The 18569-nt window shown below is 44.3% G+C and overlaps 1 long non-coding RNA gene across 2 annotated transcripts; it reads left to right on the top strand.

Moving 5' to 3' along the window:
* Positions 1 to 1146: 1146 nt before the first annotated feature.
* Positions 1147 to 8190, top strand: LOC149345445 (uncharacterized). Of its 2 annotated transcripts, XR_016283302.1 has the most exons (5): positions 1147 to 1510; positions 1588 to 1700; positions 4563 to 4599; positions 6943 to 7067; positions 7519 to 8190. It is a non-coding gene; the product is annotated as an uncharacterized LOC149345445 (long non-coding RNA). The 2 variants fall into 2 exon arrangements; XR_016283303.1 differs by lacking the exon at positions 4563 to 4599 and having other exon boundaries at positions 1148 to 1510.
* Positions 8191 to 18569: the final 10379 nt, after the last annotated feature.

The following is an 18569-nucleotide window of genomic DNA, read 5'->3' on the forward strand; positions in this document are numbered from 1 at the left end:
GGTGACCAAACATGAATCTGGTATCCTGGCTCCAGAGCACATGAGACCCCATGGTGAGGGTGGTCTGCCACATCTGCATAAGATGCACACCGTCACTTGCACACTAATCAATGCTGTGCACTGAAATCTCCCAACGAGCTAGACATTGTGTTAAAAAATAGTCTAGTTTTACGTACAAATGTAAAATACGCTCACTGCAAAACCAGTCATTAGTATCAAAACAAACTGTTTCTATATAGCTAAAGGTACTTGATGGCAGATTTCCCAAACTGATGCACAGAAATAATTACTACAGTCTTTTTATACTCAAGAAAACCGCTACAGAATGCACTGCAAGGAAGGGCACAAATTTAACTGTTTATGACTACCTTGAGTTTTTTAGTATATGCATGCGTTCGCATTTTGCACCAATCGAAATGGGGCTACCTTGACATTGTGGTCACTGAGAGAAATTCAAAACCACAGAACAACACTGCGTGTCACGCACACCTATCTCCGCTGTCACTTGAAAAGTACAGACATGATTAATTTACATTATTTTTGTACGTGGTTCTATTTACACTGTTCTTGGATGGTACGGCAAAACAGCGCTCGGACGGGACGGAAGAAGATGAGACAAACACATGCGCTGAACTAACAACCAAATGGTTTATTGCGAAAGAGGGGTGCAATATAAAGCATAGAAGGGAAAACTCAATATCATCAATGATTAAGAAAAGCGATCTCCTGTGGGAATAGAGCCACCGATGGTTGGCTTACACATGAGTTGCCTAATGTGTGAATGTGAAAGGCCTCCGATATCAGGCGTGAGGAGGCCTTTCACATTTGTAAATCACATTTGTAAGACGTTTGTAAATTGGTACGATTCCACTCCTACCTTCGTGCAAGAGCCGCCAACGAGCTAAATTTATCTAAGAGGAGAAGCAGGCGTTGCAGAATTTTGCAAGAACTCAATGCCTAGTTTTATATTTATAAAACTTCTCCAAATTAGAGGAGTTGCGCGACATGTCCACTGTTTTGCTAGCTAAACTTGCCATTGAAACCATTCGTAAGCATATCAAAACTCCCGTGCATTCTGCTATCACCATCATCATAGATGTCAGTTCGCGGTCAGACCAATCCAATCCATCAGTACGGCTCCGTAGCCATGTCCCTAGCCGACCTGCGCAGGACGAGTCTAGGCGGAGCAAAAGCCGTTGGGGACATCAGCCCCCTAGCAAGGAGCCCTGGAGACATCAGCCCCCTAGCGCATAAAACCTAGCGCCTTGTGATCTTTAAGTGTTTCAAAAATCCCTAGGTTGCGATGTTTGCGTGCATTTGAGTTGTGTCGGAAAGTACCCAGGCATCCTGCTTCCGTACCATAACCGCGCGAACTTTGAGCGTGCGACCATTATGGCAGCCTGAGGCGTGCACAACAAGCTTTGGTGGCAAAGACGTCGTGCGCTATGCAGCGAGCAATGACCTGTCGAGGTCGAACGTGATTCTGGAGATGATCTGCGACAGCATGAAGGTACGTCGTTGTTGTACAATGCGTCGAATCTCTGGCAGTTTATGTAATGAATTCTCAATCATCATTTCGCATCCTAGGCCGTCGTCCTGCAACTGCTGCGCGAGGTGGCCCCTGTGGTGTTCGCGTTCAAGATCTTGTCGTGATGGTTTGCTGTGGTGGACGCTGAGGCGTTGACGGCTACGACCCGGACGTAAGTATCGACTTATGCTGCTGTACGCCTTTCGGATGAACAGATCGAGCACAAGAAGGCTAGTAAAAGGAAGACCAGATGAACAGTGCTGGCTTGCAACAGCATTTGGGAATCGACGTTTGTTCATGGCAAACCACAGTCGAGTAGTTTAAGGCGTGCATGTTCCGCGAACTGGCGAGCTCTCGTATCCCCGGCCCCCACCCTTTTCCCTCAGCGGGACCAAACGTCATTTGTTTGAACGACTGTTCGGCGCGCAATTCTTTTCCGCCATGAGTTTTCCTGACCAGATGGGCTTTCATTGTTACAGTCCTCGCCCCCTGCTTCAGTCACCTCAGCATCCATACTTCCCTGCGTCAGGTGATCTGTTTCTCAGGGCAAAACAGTCCGCGAGTTGAGGTCTGCGCCCATAGGTAATTTAGTTCGGTTGTCCGCCAGTTTTAACTCTCAGCATTTCATAACAGAGTAGCTATTCATGCAAGCATGCATGCTAAGTGCTTAATTGCTGCACCAGAAAGGACTGCAGCATAAAACATTGTGTACACACGAGAGAAACTTTAACTCGTGATAACATGCAGCAACATGGCTACTTTTACCATACAGTTGTGCAAAATTGTGGAAAGATCCTTGAAAATATGTGTTGTTTTGAATGCTCATAAGAGATCTTGTCATCACAAAATGGAGCAATGTTTTCAGTAGCTGTGTATGTGTGTGACATATGTGCCAGTTCTCCAACTTATCTCCTCATTTCCATTGAAGAAAATGTGCTAGAACAATCGCATTTGAGAAATTCAGTTTGTTCACAGCCTTTGTAACAAAGGCAGAGCAAAATCTTGCTGTCATTCTTTACCTTCACACTCTGGTGCACATCATAAAAAGGTTGGCCGATGAAGAGCTTCCTTTTTGAGCACCTAAAATGGTGGGTAACATACGCAAAAACATGATGCCCATTAACTCAGTCAGTGAGTGAACAGTGTTCTAATAAATGAGAGGTTACGTTTCCTGGTTATGCATAAAGTGTTGCAATTGTAATTCTCTCTCTTGCATCAGCAAGAGATGTTGTCGGGCTAGTTGACTTCATACTTGTAATGCCATGAAAGGTTATGCGCATAAAAGATGACACGAAGAGAGAAGACACGACAGGATGAGCACAAACTAACAACTGGTTTATTAAGAAGCTGACACCTCTAAATATAAGACAATCAGGTGCACGCACGGTGGATACACCCACAGCATGCCTGGTAAACGTAAACGCCATCATACCCTACAAGATAGATCTTAACAAAGCTGACTCGCTTCTATACAAGGTAAGAAATGTATCGCTGACGCAATTTTGTGCATTCTTAATCAAGAAAGATTCCATTATTTATCGTGCCACGGTGTTGCTGCCCTGACCAAGAATCTTCATCTCATTCAGTCGCAGCCTACAATGGCATTTTCGGCTATGTTCGGCCAAATTCGTGCCACTTTCCTTGTCACTTAACGTGCGCTCATGCTCCTTTGCGCGATAATTCATGCAGCGTCCTGTTTTGCCAGTGTAGACCTTTCCACATGTTAGTGGGATCTCATATACAACGCCTTTCGCACATCTAACAAAGGGCTTGCCATGCTTTTCGGCGCATCCGGTCAGCCTGGTTCTCTCTTTTGCCGGGATTGAGCAAAGTCAGCCTAACTTCAGAGGCGCTGAGAACACCATAGGCATTCCATACCTATTGGCCACCTTCTTCAAATTGTGTGCTGCCTTATGCATGTAAGATGCTACTACAGGCTTTGTACCTTACTTTGGGGTCCTTTTGCGCGCTGTCCCTTTCATTTTTTGCTTGAGAGTTTCACTCACCGCTGTCAGGATCGTGTAGGGGTAGCCCGCATTGTCCATCCGGGACACTTGTTTTATGAAACTTTCACCCATTCTCTGCGGACATGACTTTGTGAGTGCAGACTCAAGGCACATTGCAGCAACGCCTCTCTTCACTGTCTTCAACTGTGCTGACCCATACAGCATAAGATGTTTCGCAACTCGGGGATGGTACATCCAACACAGATGCTTTTCTGAGACAAACATTTTGATGTCCAAAAACCGTAGACTGTTATCATTTGGTACCTTATGCATAAAGGTTAAACTTTTGCCGTGTAGTCTAAAAACATTTAAAACCTCATTCATCAAGCCAAGGTAGTTAAAGGTATCCTGTTCCTTTAAAAGGACTAAAAGATCATCTACATATCGAAAAACTTTTAAAACTTTGGCCGTGTCAAAGACGTTTGTCAGAGAACGGTCAATATAAGACAGAAAAATGTTACACAGGACAGGGGCAACACGCGACCTTATACAAATACCACCAAACTGCAGGTAGAATCCATTGTCAAAAGTTATAAACGTGCTATTAAGATAAAATTCAAGCAGAGTTATAAAATTATCTAGTCATTCCTGTTGCGTTTTGAAAGGGAACTTCGCCGTTCTCCTCTACACACGATTTAGCATACTGCAGCAGTGCAGCATGAGGTATGAAGTAAAAGAGGTCCTGGACTTCGACAGAAAGCATAAACCCAACATTTTGGTTTTGGTTCAAATAGCCTGTTACATCTTGTGCATTTCTAGTAGCAAATGGGTCAAACACATCTAGCCTCTGTAACTGCTTCTGAAGAAACAAATTGACCTGGTTCTGCCATGAGCCTCTTTCGCTTACAACCCTCCTAAATGGGAAATCCGCTTTATGAGTCTTTGCTACGAAAAACACCTGTAACAAATTGCCAGTACACTTGTTTATATCTTTTGATACCTGCGCTAGGCCATGTTCATTGCACAACCTCACAGCCTTACTTTTTACTCTAGTTACATTCCTGCTAACAGACCTAAATTTTTTACAGATTGCCTGGCCTGCCTTTTTCCTAAACACACCTTCAGGTACTATGACGAATCCACCGTCTTTATCTGCCTGCAATAAGCGCAGCTTGTTTTCTCTAAAAAAGTTCAGCACTTCTATCTTGGCCTGCTTCTTTCGTGTTGACGATGGCTTCGTAATAGTCTTTGCTAAGCTGTCCACTCCTTCCAAAAGGCAATGCTCTCGATTCTTGCTGTCAGTCGCCCGGAAGGCTGACAGCGGGTGGGCAGCAGAAAGTTAGGTGGACGGATGAGATTAAGAAGTTTGCAGGGACAAGGTGGCCACCACTGGTGAAGGACAGGGTTAACTGGAGAGACATGGAGAGGCCTTTGCCCTGCAGTGGGCGTAGTCAGGCTGATGATGATGATGCTTATAATATATTGTTACGGTGCATAGTTGCTAGGAGAAGACGACGTTGTTTTGGGACGTTCGGCAGTGAACGACGACGAGGACGTGGCAGTTTGTGCTGGAGTGATTTAGCTCGGTGTGCCTTCTGACTGTGGCCTGTACCGTCTGCCGCTGGGCTAACCCCCCGTAATAATATATACATATTGTAAGCACAACATGCAACCTTCATCTTCATCTCTACATATTCATCATCATCGCTCATCTTCTTTTCTGGAGGGTTGGTCGTCATATTTGCGGGTGGCATTAAAGCTCGCTCCATCTTGTGCTCTGTTTCCCGTCTCACAATATATATATATATATATATATATATGATTCATTATATATATATATATATATATATAATGAATAAGTCGTAAATAAAATTTTTCGTACATTATGAGAAAGCACTTGGTTCAGTAGAAACCTCAGCAATCATTCAGGGATTAATCACAGGGTAGGCATATATGAAAATACTGAAGTATAGCTTCTGCACAACTACCATAGTCCTCTGTCAAGAAAGTAAGAAAACTGCAGTAAGGAAGAGTGTCAGACAGACATGGTCTCTCAAATGCTATTCACCACGTGTTTACAGAAGGTATTTAGCGACCTGAATTGGGAACATTTTGGGACAAGAGTTAATAGAAAATGCCTTAGTAATCTGTCATTCGCTGTTGACATTGCCTTGCAACAAATTGCTAACCCAATGCGACTCGGGCAACAAACTGCAAAGCATGATCAATTATTTACACAGGAAGAGAAGAAAGTGGGCCAAAAAATTAATATACAGAAAACTAAAGTCAGCAGTCTCAGAAGGGAACGGCGGTTTGCAATATGTAGTGAAACAGTGGAATTGGTAAAGGAATACATCTACTTAGAGCGAGTGGTGTAAATCGCGGGGGCGGATAAGGGGGTTCTGACCCCCTTTGCTGAGGGTGAGAGGGTCAGGGCATGCGAGTGTCCTCCCGCTCACTCTGAGGTGCTTCCATAGACTACTCGGTTCTAGTGATCTTTTTTTTACTTTTGGGATGACTAGATATGTATATAAATTTTCGTGAGCTGCATTTTATATTGTAATAAAGTTGAAGGTAACTCTGCCACTGTGCTATATTCTGTCTTCTGCTTATACTGTCCCATTCGAAGATTATATTTGGCATCATAATGCAATAAATCAAAACGTGCTAAAAGCATCGCAATTGGTTAATGCCGTTAAATCCCTTTTCTTGCTTATCGTATCTTTAAAAAAAGAAGAAATAAAATGCACATATTCAGAATGGTTCCACCTCTACATGTATCTTTTGAAACTTGCATGGATTTATGCCACTGCTTAGGGCAGGTAGTGCCCACAGGTCCAGACAGGTCCAGGTCCACGAAAGTGAAGTGACTAGAAGAATAACATTTGGGTGGAGTGCATTTTGTAGGCATTCTGAGATCATGAATGGCAGCTGACCAGTGTTCCTCAAGAGAGAAGTGTACAACGCTGTATCTTACTGTTGCTTACCTGTGGGACAGAAATGTGGAGGCTAACGAAAAGGGTTCAACTTAAAATACGACAGTGCAGTAAGCTACAGAAATGAAAGTGATAGGTGTGACATCAAGAGACAAGAAGAAAGTAGAGTGGCTCAGTGAGCAAACATGGGGTAATGACATGCTAGGTGAAAACAAGAAGAAATGGGCTTGGGCAAGGCATGTAATGCGAAGACAAGATAACCGATGGTCCTTAAGGGTAACAGACTGCTGGATTCCTAGGGAAGCAAAGCATAGCAGGGGGCGGCAGAAAGTTAGGTGGACGGATGAGATTAAGAAGTTTGCACGGATACGGTGGCCACAGCTGGCACAGGGCCGGGTTAATTGGAGAGTTGTGGGAGAGGCCCTTGTCTTGCAGTGGACATAGTCAGGCTGATGATGTTGAGGCCCACACCATGGTTTGTGTGTTCCCTCAATTTGGTCTATTTTTGAGCAGATTCTATTTTTGTTTTCAGCTTCACTTCTTGGATGCAGCAAAAGCGCCAAAGAGGCACCTTTTTGCTGCTGACGAGTACCACATGGTGGCGGGCAAAGGAATTGAGGCGCTAGCCAAGATCCTCATCAGGGGCCTGGCAAAGATGTACGTAGCAGGCGTTCTTGCAGCTTTCTTAGGTGCACCAGCCAGGCAGATCATTTATCAGTGCCATCACTGTGGTGCCAAGGGCAGCCAGCATGGGGACTGCTGTGAGTACTGGAGGCTGTGGGACCTGCACTACTACCTGCATTACTCATAGCAGTGGATACTGCAGTGACAGTGAGGCCTGTTTCTGATGTGTTTCTGAGCTGCATCTACTGCTTAGAATCTCTTGACATCACCTGGGGCTCTTTAATGTGCAGTGGCATCACACAGGCATTTCTGCATTTAACCCTCATCGAAGTGGCCACAATTGTGGATGGAATTAATCCAGAGCTGCCCACTGCGGCGTCACTTGTAGCCCATGTTAAAGCCCATTCTGGACTTTCTTCTGGACGTTAAAGCCCATATGACAAGGGTTATATACATTGACTGATGTTGTGCTGGCCTACTTCAGAATGCCTACCAATGACAAGTTGGAAATCTTGGGTGGGAAGAATAATTGTGAAGGACATGAAGTGTGTGGAATATTACTTCTCTGCAAGCTGCATCCCTGCAAATGGCAAGCTGTTTTATACATGTGTGGTGTGGTCACGTCTTCATTGCTTCAAAATAGCAGCACCCCGCAGACATGTACTGCTGCGTGTTGTCACTAGTTGGACAGTTTTCATGCAGCCATAGCACCCACGGAGCTTTGCGGTGCCCTTTCACCAACGTCGTCACCTCTGTACTTGGTTTCGCATATGGCACAGATACATGCTACAGATACATGTTACCACAGTGCCCGATGTATCAGCTTGCCACGGTCGTAAGCAAACTGCATGCCTCTGAATCGAAGACATTCAGTGTATGGTGCAGTCTGCTTCGAGGTCTCCACGGACCACTCACTGCACTGCCGTCAATAAACTTTGCGGAGCAGCTAAGTGCCATCAGATGACAGCCAGTAAGCACCTGGTATGGGACCCATGGAAGTGAGCAATCATCAGTGCATTCACAGTTGGCTAACACAATGGCAACACCAGTTGTATGCAAGGTACAACCTAGTTCTTAGTTGCTCTTCAGTTGTGCTTACACCAGGGTGGAAATTTGGGAAAGTCGGTACTGATTCATAACATAAGAGTAGCGCAAAACCAGGACGACGGACACAAGGGGAGAGAACACACACCAACAACACAGGCGCTATGTTGTTGTTGTTGTTGTTGTTGTTGTTGGTGTGTGTTCTCTTCCCTTGTGTCCGTCGTCCTGGTTTTGCGCTATTCTTCAGTTGTGCTTACACCGCACTGCCAATTATCGACAGATGTCCAACACCTAAGAAGTGCAGCCTTCCTGCCAGGCATTTAGTGTCAGTCTACTGCTGTCAGTGTAGCCACACAGTGCTGATCCTCTGTTGTCACCTTCCTCGCAAACTGCTCAGATCTTGGCCTGGGTCCCCATTACATACAGTCTCGGTGAACCCAGGCCATATACTTAGATGAGCTGTTATAGTAACAGCCACATGAATGCCCCTTTGAGGCTCACTTGCTCAAGATGATCCCAAAGTCGTTCATGTAACTAAGGGCAATAGCAGACATAGCCATGTGCCTTTGCTGCACCTCTCCAGCCCACCAAATAACCTTTGCACAGTGGATATGCCTCCTGCTACAAAGTGAGCTTGCTACTTAGCCCCTTTGCACTGTATGGCGCAGTTGCCTTTTGCCCAGTCCAGTCATTGGCTGACACTGTTGCATGAAGTGCCATGAAGAGGGTTGCCCAGCATCTAGGTGCCTAATGAAATAGAGCATCATTGCCCTCAGCTGTCAGATGCAACAGCACCACTTCCTTACTTTTTAGCCCTGCACTGTCATAGTAGCCTTTCAGATCTTTAAGGCTCACAGGTGGCATTTGCATTTTCCTCCACCAACATCACACAACTTAGTATATATTAAGTGGTACTAGAAAACATGTTTTACTGTGTTGGCCATGTGGATGCTGTGAACATACAAAGACATTCTAAAGTACAGGCCTGGTGCTTGCATTGTGAACGCTGAAGTACTCAGTCGTTTAGTGGTGATGTCTTCTCCAACTGTGGAGTCTGTCCTGCAGAAGGAATACACAGGTCAAGAAATTAAAATTGTTGACAACCACAAAATCCTTGGAGTTACTTTCTCGTCGCATCTCAGCTGGGATCAGCATGTGGAAAATATTTGTAAAAAGCTCTCTTCAGTAGCAGGTGTTCTATCACGATGTCGATGGCTTCTTCCCACTCACGTGAAAATTCAAGTTTATCATGCTCTTTTCGGTTCCGTTTTGAATTACTGTAACTCTGTTTGGGCAACCACCACAAAAACAAATGTGATAAAAATACAGGTTCTGCAGAAGAAAATGATCCGCTACATTGCAAACCTTCCTTATCTCTCTCCATCACGAAGTGCCTTTATTAATTATAAAATAATTCGTTTTGAACATATGTATGTTTTTCGCATTTTGAGTTTTTTTTACCATTCTTCTCCTGCGCATAGAGATTTCCTCGTACATACTGCCCATTTAAGCACCGCTTCGAATCGAACCCACACTCGAAACACCGATCTCTGGTATATTCCATATTTTCGAAATATTTATAAACTTCAAACGCTTGAACATACAAAGTTTTGGCTAGTGTTAAACAAAGTGAGTTAAAAATGTATTTGTTAATATATAGCCAGGTTGCATTTTATGTGCCTCTGTTTGTCTGCCGGTGCCATGTATGCACAATAAGTGTTTTTTTTTTTGGGGGGGGGGGGGGGTCCTCTCTTTGTTTTCGTGCGTCTGTAAAGTGCCATTGTTTTCATTGTATTGGATCAATATGTCACTTACTTCGTTGTGTTTGTTTGTTCTAACCTATATATCTTTGTACACCTTTTTTTTGCGTTCTGTCGTGTACTGCCATTTGAGGTGCTTGGGCCCCATCAAGCTGCTTTTTGGCAGCTTTTAGCCCTTGCATCTCTCTAGGATGTAACTTACATTCTCGAAAAATAAAGTGAAATGAAATGCTAGATGAGTCATACCCAAGAGTATTGCCTGCCTCTGCTCTGGCTGAGCCAACTAAACAATCAAACCCCAGGGAAGCTTTTGGATGATGTTTGGCTATGCAGTGACACATCTGGTACAGCTTTGAAGCTATATACAAGGTCAACAGAGCTCTGTTCCTTAGAACTGCATATTACTGGGTACTAGAGTCAAAACTGCTCCATTTTTACACCATGCCATCCTGCAATTGAGTCACAAAGTGGAATGGGGTGTCATGAAAATTAATCTTGGAGCGAAAGGTGTAGTGGGTGCCCTTCTGTAGATGAAGATACCACTACCACACTCTATCACTGGCTTGTATGTTGCGACCATCGCAGACTTGCTTGATCAGCACCAGTTTTACCTTAACCATTTCCTCAATAGCTGCAGTTGTGCCTTCTTGTAGAATTTACAGCGCCTCTTACAGGTTGATAGCACATTGTCGTAGAGGATGGTTTTACAAAATGGGTGAAATCTTTTCGAGTGGCCCTAAGAAGCCACAATTTGGAGTCCATTTGATGTTCTCTAGTCATGGCTTGCCTGGCTTCATTGCCTCTCACTGTGGTCCTGCATTATTGCTTGTTTCAACATATTTCTGCATTGCAAATGGAATGACATAGCTGTGCACTCCATCATGACTTCCTGCATAATGGTGTTGCTGAACATTTGGTACAAACACCTCAGTCCCCACTCAGGAAAGTCACTGATGAAAATCAGCTAGCTCAATCACTTACCATTGAATTATGCGACAACGCTTTGACATAACAGGTTCTTTATGTGCACAGCTGCAGGTGGGCTGGATATTGAAGGTAGCATTCGCCGTGCTGCACCCAGATCTCATTTCGTCTGTCCTGCACAAACAAGTGATGACATGTGACATGTCTGGTTCCTCCTTCATGGCCACGTGAGGCAGCTTTCGTCTGGAACCTCCCCCCAGGACCTTTCGGGTACATCATCATCATCAGCCTGACTACGCCCACTGCAGGGCAAATGCGTCTCCCATGTCTCCCTCCAATCAACCCTGTCCTGCACTAGTCACAGTCACTTTATCCCTGCAAACTTCCTATTCTCATCTGCCCACCTAACTTTCTGTCGCCCCCTTCTACGGTTGCCTTCTCTGGGAATCCATTTTGTTACCCTTAATGACCATCGGTTATGTTGCCTTATTATTAAATGCCCAGCCCATGTCCATTGTTTCTCATGACGTATCTGTTAGCCGTTATTGCAGTTTCATACACTTCTGTATTTGTGCACGCTTTTTTCAGCTCTGCAGTGAATCACCTTTTATGTAGCTGGTATTGTATCCCAATTGCTTTCACAATTATACTGCAATTTCGCCTGTAATTATGCCATGGTAAAAACTGCATTTGTTTTTACCTGCTCTCGTTGTGACATGCTCTCATTGTAGTCATTTTGAAATTACTTGGTCAGTGCAAGCGCAGCTGAATGGTCCTGGGCACTGTCCATGCTTTAAATAACACGACCACGAATATAACGCGAGTGGGGAGTTTGAGACCTAATGGAAGTGAAAAAAAAATCTAATTATAATGCGATCTCAGCGTGTTCATGCCAACTACAACCGAGAACTTGGAAAAATGGAGATGGTACATAAATATACAAAAGCAACGTATTTTCTTTATGTGAACATTACGTAAACATTTCAGAGGCAACATTCCAGAAGAGCGTGCAACGTGCACAGCAAAGCTTCCTATGCGTTAAATGCAGTCTCCAAAACGGTAGCAGCTGCCATCAGCGCCATGCCACCATTGCGTCATGTTTTGTGCCGCCCAGTCCTGTTTCCTTTCGCCTTTCTTTCTTTTTGCTACTCCACCGAACTATTTCAGTGCCTTCTCTTTCTCAGCAGCCTGCGCAGCCTTATTTTCACGTTAAAATTTTCATTTACCCTTTGCGCGCTGCGTGGCCCCAAGGCCTTCGCAAAGCTTGCTTTTCTTAGTAGTTTGGTAGTCTGGTGGTGAAGCTTGCTGTGGCTACCTTAAATAGCAGCGAGGAAACAAAATCACGTTGTATTTGTCCCTTGGTTTCGAATATAGAGTGCTATGCGTTCTGAAACGAGTGAAGTGAGGGAAAACTCGTGGTATATTCGTGCAATTACGATACTTTTGTGAGAGTGCTCTCTGCATCTCAATTTTGCCAAGAGAGTTCTCAAAAGGCCCCGAGGCCATTGTGGCTCAAAGAGTCGATGTCTAAATTAAATGCATTGTTGCTCCATGGGATAAACATGCATTCTACGCTACGGGCAGTATGTGGTGTGAAATATTCATAAGTGAACATTTTTTTGGACTGCAGGCTGCGTGAATGAGGTATTTATGGCCCGACATCATAGAAAATGGATCTGTCAAGCTCTTTAGGGGTTTTCTTATGTAGCTGGGACAGCACAACTAGGAGGTGGAAAAGAGAAAGAGGGCATGCCCAATGCAGAGCAGAAAGAAAGTTGCAGCTCACACTGCAGCAGGTCGTATCACAAAAATGTCAGAATGAGTCATCACTGTTATTGTGTACTTGACACATTCACAGTAGGTGGCATAAGGAATTGAAGTATTTATTACAGGAAAATTCAACCTCTTTAAGTGCAATTTCGCACTTCTCAGCCTGAATTTTGCATTTATCAGCCTAGCTTCAGAGCTTCCAGTGCACATTAGAGCATTGATTGGATCGCTCTACTAACGTTTTCTGCACCAAATGTGGCATCCACGTACACATGAATGCCAAAAAGGCATTCATGTGTATGTGGATGCCACATTGTGCTTCTGCCCGTGCTCGGTGCCAGTTTTGATGGCATTCTGCGTGCAGGTTCTTATGGAGAGGGGCAGCTTGTATTTGGCTTCTGATCTCTAATGGCAAGGGTGTTGGTGTTAGGCTGTGACCACTGATCCAGCGTTAGCGTTGGTAGTCCAGGATTTGAAGGACACACTGGCTGGTTTGGGACGTTTCGAGTCATTGTTGTCTAGTGAGGTGAGCTTTGATAGGTTTCCAGGTGGTGGCAACTCCAGTGGCATGAAGTATTTCAGTGGAAGCCATGGGATGCAGCTCGAGGGCTGTGTTGTAGGCTTTCCTAAATAGGATGTCTATCTTTAATTTCAGCTAATTTCTGGGTGTGAGAGGGGGCCATGTACGTGATCCAGCTGCTGATCAGTGCTTAGATGAGGTGAAGATCTCCCTTCTTAAGTAGGTTGATGGTTTTAAGCCACACTACTATCTTGTTGTATATGTAGGTTCAGTATGCAAAAGCTGGACACTTTAAGGATCGCATTGCCTTCCATGCAAACATGCATGTCCACGGGCACGAGGTGGCCTCGGGTCTTTCCAACATAAAAGAAGGAGTTCAGACTTGGCTGCTGAAAGAGCGAAGCATAGCGAGCTCCCAGTGGGTCGTGTGAGCAAGGAGAATGAGGGAACTGCAGCAACCTTGGTAACTGTATCGAGCTGTAGTTGACCATGTGCTCCGCAGTGCAGCATCATTCAAGGGACAGCATACTCAATTTTTGGTGATGAATGGTGTGCCAGCATCAAACCACACATGAATGTGGTTCACGTTAGGGGTGACGTGAATGAATAAATAAAATAAGAAAGCTAACAAATTGTCCATACAAAGGCTGTATGCGGGCCCTTGCTTGAGACAGGATAAGTTTTCCACATGTTTTATGCACTACTCGGCAGAGCAGGTAATACGCAGCGATTGCAGTTCTGTGCACAAAATTGGCATGGAAGCATTGGGAATTGTTAAAAACCATTATACTTAGCGTCAAATGGCCAATGTGGTTCATTTGGACATTCGTTATATGCCATTGCACAAACATTTTACTTTGTAAAACCGAGATATCAGTTATATGGGCTTATATTGGAGCCTCCATGGGGAATAGCCACTCCTTCATTATATCCATTATTTCATCTCAATCCATTTCATTATAGGGAGGTTTGACTGTAAATGTCTTTTTCCGGTCAAGCTATCTTCATCTTCAGGCTGTGAATGTGCACCTGGTCCTTATTTCCAACATAGTGCTTGTACTTTAGTTTTCAGATGTCTTCTCCAGTCAGTGAATGTTCAGTCCATCTCCAGCATGAGAATGTGCATCTGAAAGGACCCTCATTTTCAACATGGATCTGATACTTTACGTTGCAGATCTCTTCTTCAGCCAAAGCATGTCCAGTCCATCTCCAGAGGTGGATGTGCATCTGCAAAGCTCCTCTTGATGGGGGCTCATACACTCAGGTTTGCTGCTATGGTTCCGTCTGAGTGATTGATACTCTTCTTGCGGTCACAGTGCTCAGCCTGGTAGTCGATAGTTACCGTACCCACCTTCTTGTGTGATGACCGTAGTAGCGGACCAACGCATGGTGTTTAAATGCTTGTTCTCAAATTACATTTATATTGGAACCGGTCTTTGTGTTAGAATACCATTGCCTGCCCATTCGTAGTTGCTGTGTGGCTACAGGCTGTCGGGTTAGCATTGACAGTGCATGCATTCAAGCTGTCCAAGTGCACTTCCTGCTCAGAAATATTGTTACATGCAAAATATTTTCATGTGTAAAATGTATTCCATTGGGTAATATATCTACTTTAGTGTACTGATCTGCTTTGTTATACTGAGATGACTTGGGAGTCAATGCACTAGTCATAGGCTGCGAGTTTTCAGTCTGCCGGGGGATGGGGGTGTGGTCCTGTTGCACTATACATGTAAACATCAGTTTTGTCTCTAGTTGAGCAAATATGCTTGACAAAATGACCCCATGGTTCTTAAAGTACTAAATAAATAAATTAACAAAAACAGCTGAAACATACCTAAACTGTAGGTAGACATTCATAACATCCTTAGAAGTGAAAGGAAACACTGAACAACACAAACATATCCACAACAAGCTAACAATTTCGTATATCGCGGACTCATTCTTCATTTGTAAAATTCACGGGGCAACACAAACAACACCACAACAATAAGCTAACAATGCAAAACTAAAAAGATAGTTAAACTTTTCATGTCTAAGAAACATTTCGCTCTACAAACATTTACACAATGTGCTAACAATCCAAAATTTAAAGATGGATGAAAAGCTCTTTGTCTTTAAAAACTGTAAACGAACCACCAAACTGGGTACAAAACAAAAGACATAAACAGAAATCAAAGAGCAAAGGTTGTAATTGGAAGTAGCAACACAGGGAATTAGATGCTGATTTTATAGGAAGGATTAATTTCAATTGTGATAGCTTCAAGAAAGCTAGTGTACTTTACTTTACTTTACTGTTCTTCGTTTTATACAAAGGCTACTACGAAATCAAGAACGCCTTTCTTTGCACAGTTGATCTCCACATAAAATTGTCCATGATGTCACAGAGATTTATTTTCCGTGTCGGCTCTGTGTGCCCATGGAAAAGCGCTATGTGATTTAAATTCACAACACACTCGCTCAGGTTTGTGTTGGCTCTGAATTCTGTCACTTCTTGGGAGCACCCGCTTGTTACCTTGTTACGTAGAAAATTAAGGTTATTCATGGTGAGATTGCAAAAACTAGTGTTGTGATGCACTGTTCATGAGAAAAGCAAAAAGTGGAGTTACAGAAGAGTTATTTTGAACGGTACGCTCATAGTTGATATTTTGGGTCAAAACATGATCTCAGTGTTTAGTTCGAAGTATTGAAAAAGACTGTGTGCAAGCACAAAAGAAAAACCTGCACTTATCAAGTGGCCAGTCATTTGATTCCGCATAGACACTTCGAACAGGTGTTCAGTGAGCTCCAGTTGCCTGTCAGAGCCTTGAGAACGGTTAGTATTGTCGCCCTTCGTTGGTGCATCTATGTACCTGTGGCGGTTTAAGGCTGTGCTGTTCTTCCAGTGTTTAGGCAACTTTAGGTCTTTAATTAATTTGTCCAAAACTGTACGAAAGAAGATAAGCTGCCCCCTGACCACACCATTCAACCTCGGGGGGGGAAGGGGGGGGGGCTGGAGCTGGAGACCTCTAGCCTCCTCGCAGTGGGTGCCTATGGTACTACTTGAAGAAGTAAAGCTGCACAACAGCATTCGCTGGGCCATGACGTGTGGAACTTTCGTATACTCCATAGACCTTTTCACGACTTTCGGAAAAACCTTTTACGCAGCAGTGTAGACAGCTTGTTCGTTGGAAAAAACCATTCGCATAGTTGGCACTACGTGTTGTAAATAATCAGGGACTGCGTAAAAAAAATCTCATCATGGTAATTTGTGCTTTTAGTGATTGATTGGTGTGTGATAGCTAGGCAATGACGAGTTAATGAAATCATTGTTATTGATTAATTAAAGTAATGAAAAAATGGGAAAAAGTGGGTTCAAAGGTGCTCTGGATGGAAAGGCAATGCTTGATGATGCTAATTACGAAAAGTTAGTGTGTAATGGATATGAAAAATGTGTTCTAAGGTGTCAAATTGCTCAGAATGAAAAGCCTAACCCACTACGCTATCGCGTCATACCAGTAAGGTGGAGCTTGTGTGTCCTCTCCATTTTTATCTTTCTTTTTTTTAGGGGGGGGGGGGGAATCGGCGGGGAGCTTAATCCTCAGCTCCTGCGCTGCAACCATAGCCCAGCGCCCTTGGACTTGTTTTTAAAAAGGGGTACGCAAAAGGAAGGCAACTGTGCGAAAAAGAACGCACGGTTATCTGAAATTGTGCTGTTATTTAATATAAGGCAATTTAATATAAGTTATATTTAATATAAGATTTAATATATTCGTTTAAATTTGTAAGCTTCATCATTTCATGAGTCTGTATCCATTGCAAGTCAGAACGAGCCTGTAGCCTAGCACAAATCCGAGAAACATAAACAAACAAACATGGCGGAGTACGACCGATGCATAGTGCGACGCGGAGTTTATTTCGAACGGCATTTCGAGCTGAGGAGGCCCCTGCTTAACACGGAAAGCCATCGCGAATGTGTAGAATATTAAGCGAGAGCGACGTCTGATATTTAGCACCTGATTCGAGAGAATTAAGGAGTCAAGAGGATCGAATGCGGGTGACTGATGGCGGCGGCGGTGGCGGCGTTTATAATGTGAGTTAGAACGCAAACAGCCCTTCTTAATGAGCATGCAGATACTCAATGTGCGGTTTTCATTGCTTAACCGGCGGGGTATGCTTTCGTACAGGTGCGGTCATAATATGGAGAACACGTTATACACAGACTAGCCATTGCTGCCTATGCGATCGTACAAGTACAGGCAAAAGAAAGGAAAAAAAACTTATCTTCTGCACGGTCGCCGCGAGAAAGTTACACGTTGAAGCGTGCACCGTACTATTTCGGCCGCTCCTGTACAGGAGCCGCAGAAGTTCTCGAAACTGAAATCGCGAAAAACGTGCATTTCCACATCGCTTAGAGGCCCAGCCAGGTATTGTGGGCAATACAGCTTGCGTCAACCTTGTTTAGAGCGCTTGAGGGACGCACTTCACTGCTTAGAAATAAATGCCTTATCGCAGCGTCTAGCATTTAGATTCAACGCTTGAGCGGAAGTAGAGCCACACAGACCTGCAGGCAAGATGGGCACAAGCACCTTGCCCGGAAACCATGGGCTGCTTTCCAGCATAGGTTTTTATGGCACGGTGCACATTGCTAGAGCGCTCTACACAAGGGTGACGCAGACTGTGCATTTTGCAGGTGGCACAGGGAAGTGCAAATCGTACGTACTTGGACTGCGTAGCGGTCGGGCTTCATCATATTTTCGTCTTCCGAAGACCTCTGCACTATGCTGTTCTCCAGTGAGAAGTCTGCCGTATAAAATGGAGCAAGGTGACACATCTTTCGCTATTGGCATTGGTCTTCCGGGTATCAGGCCATCGCGTATTGTCTATACTTGTGTGCCTGTCGTGTCGAATTGCTGTGCTCGTCTGTAGTGTGCCATTTGCAGGTGGTGGTGGTAACAACTATATGTCGTCAACAGAAAGGATTTGGTTGATTCTAGTGGGCTTCCAGAGTGCATGAGGTGGCTGTCTGATCAGCCCTCTGGTTCCGCATGCTGTGGTCGCGAGGTCCTGTCTTTTCGTTCCCAGTTCCCAAGCCCAGTTGATCGCCTGCAGTTGAGCAGGCGGGTCTGAGCTGGACACCGCATCCTCTCTCTGGTTTTAGATTGTTGCATTCGAATGAAATTTGCTTTAAATCTGCCTTTGTGGCTCTGCAAAGCTTACATTCAGGGATGTAGACCCCTGGATAGGTTTTGCTCTTCCAGGAGTTGTCTGGCGGGTTTGTGGACGCTCCCTTTTGCAATGTTTCGAACAGCTCTTTCTGAGTCGCTGTAGTGTTCTAGAATAGTATTATAGTAGTACACTATACACTCACTGAAAATTGTCATGGCTTTCTCTCTTAAAATGGCTAAGGCAATGGCCGCTTCTTCCTCCTCATGTGCTTTTGTGCTCCATATGGAAGTGGTGGATATCGGTTTTATGTCCGTGTCTGCGATACCTAACCAAAAGGCATTATGATCACAGAGCTCTGCAACTGAGTATTAC

The sequence above is a fragment of the Amblyomma mixtum genome, chromosome 5 (genome assembly GCF_055824585.1).
Source record: "Amblyomma mixtum isolate Tamu chromosome 5, ASM5582458v1, whole genome shotgun sequence".
NCBI lineage: Eukaryota > Metazoa > Arthropoda > Arachnida > Ixodida > Ixodidae > Amblyomma > Amblyomma mixtum.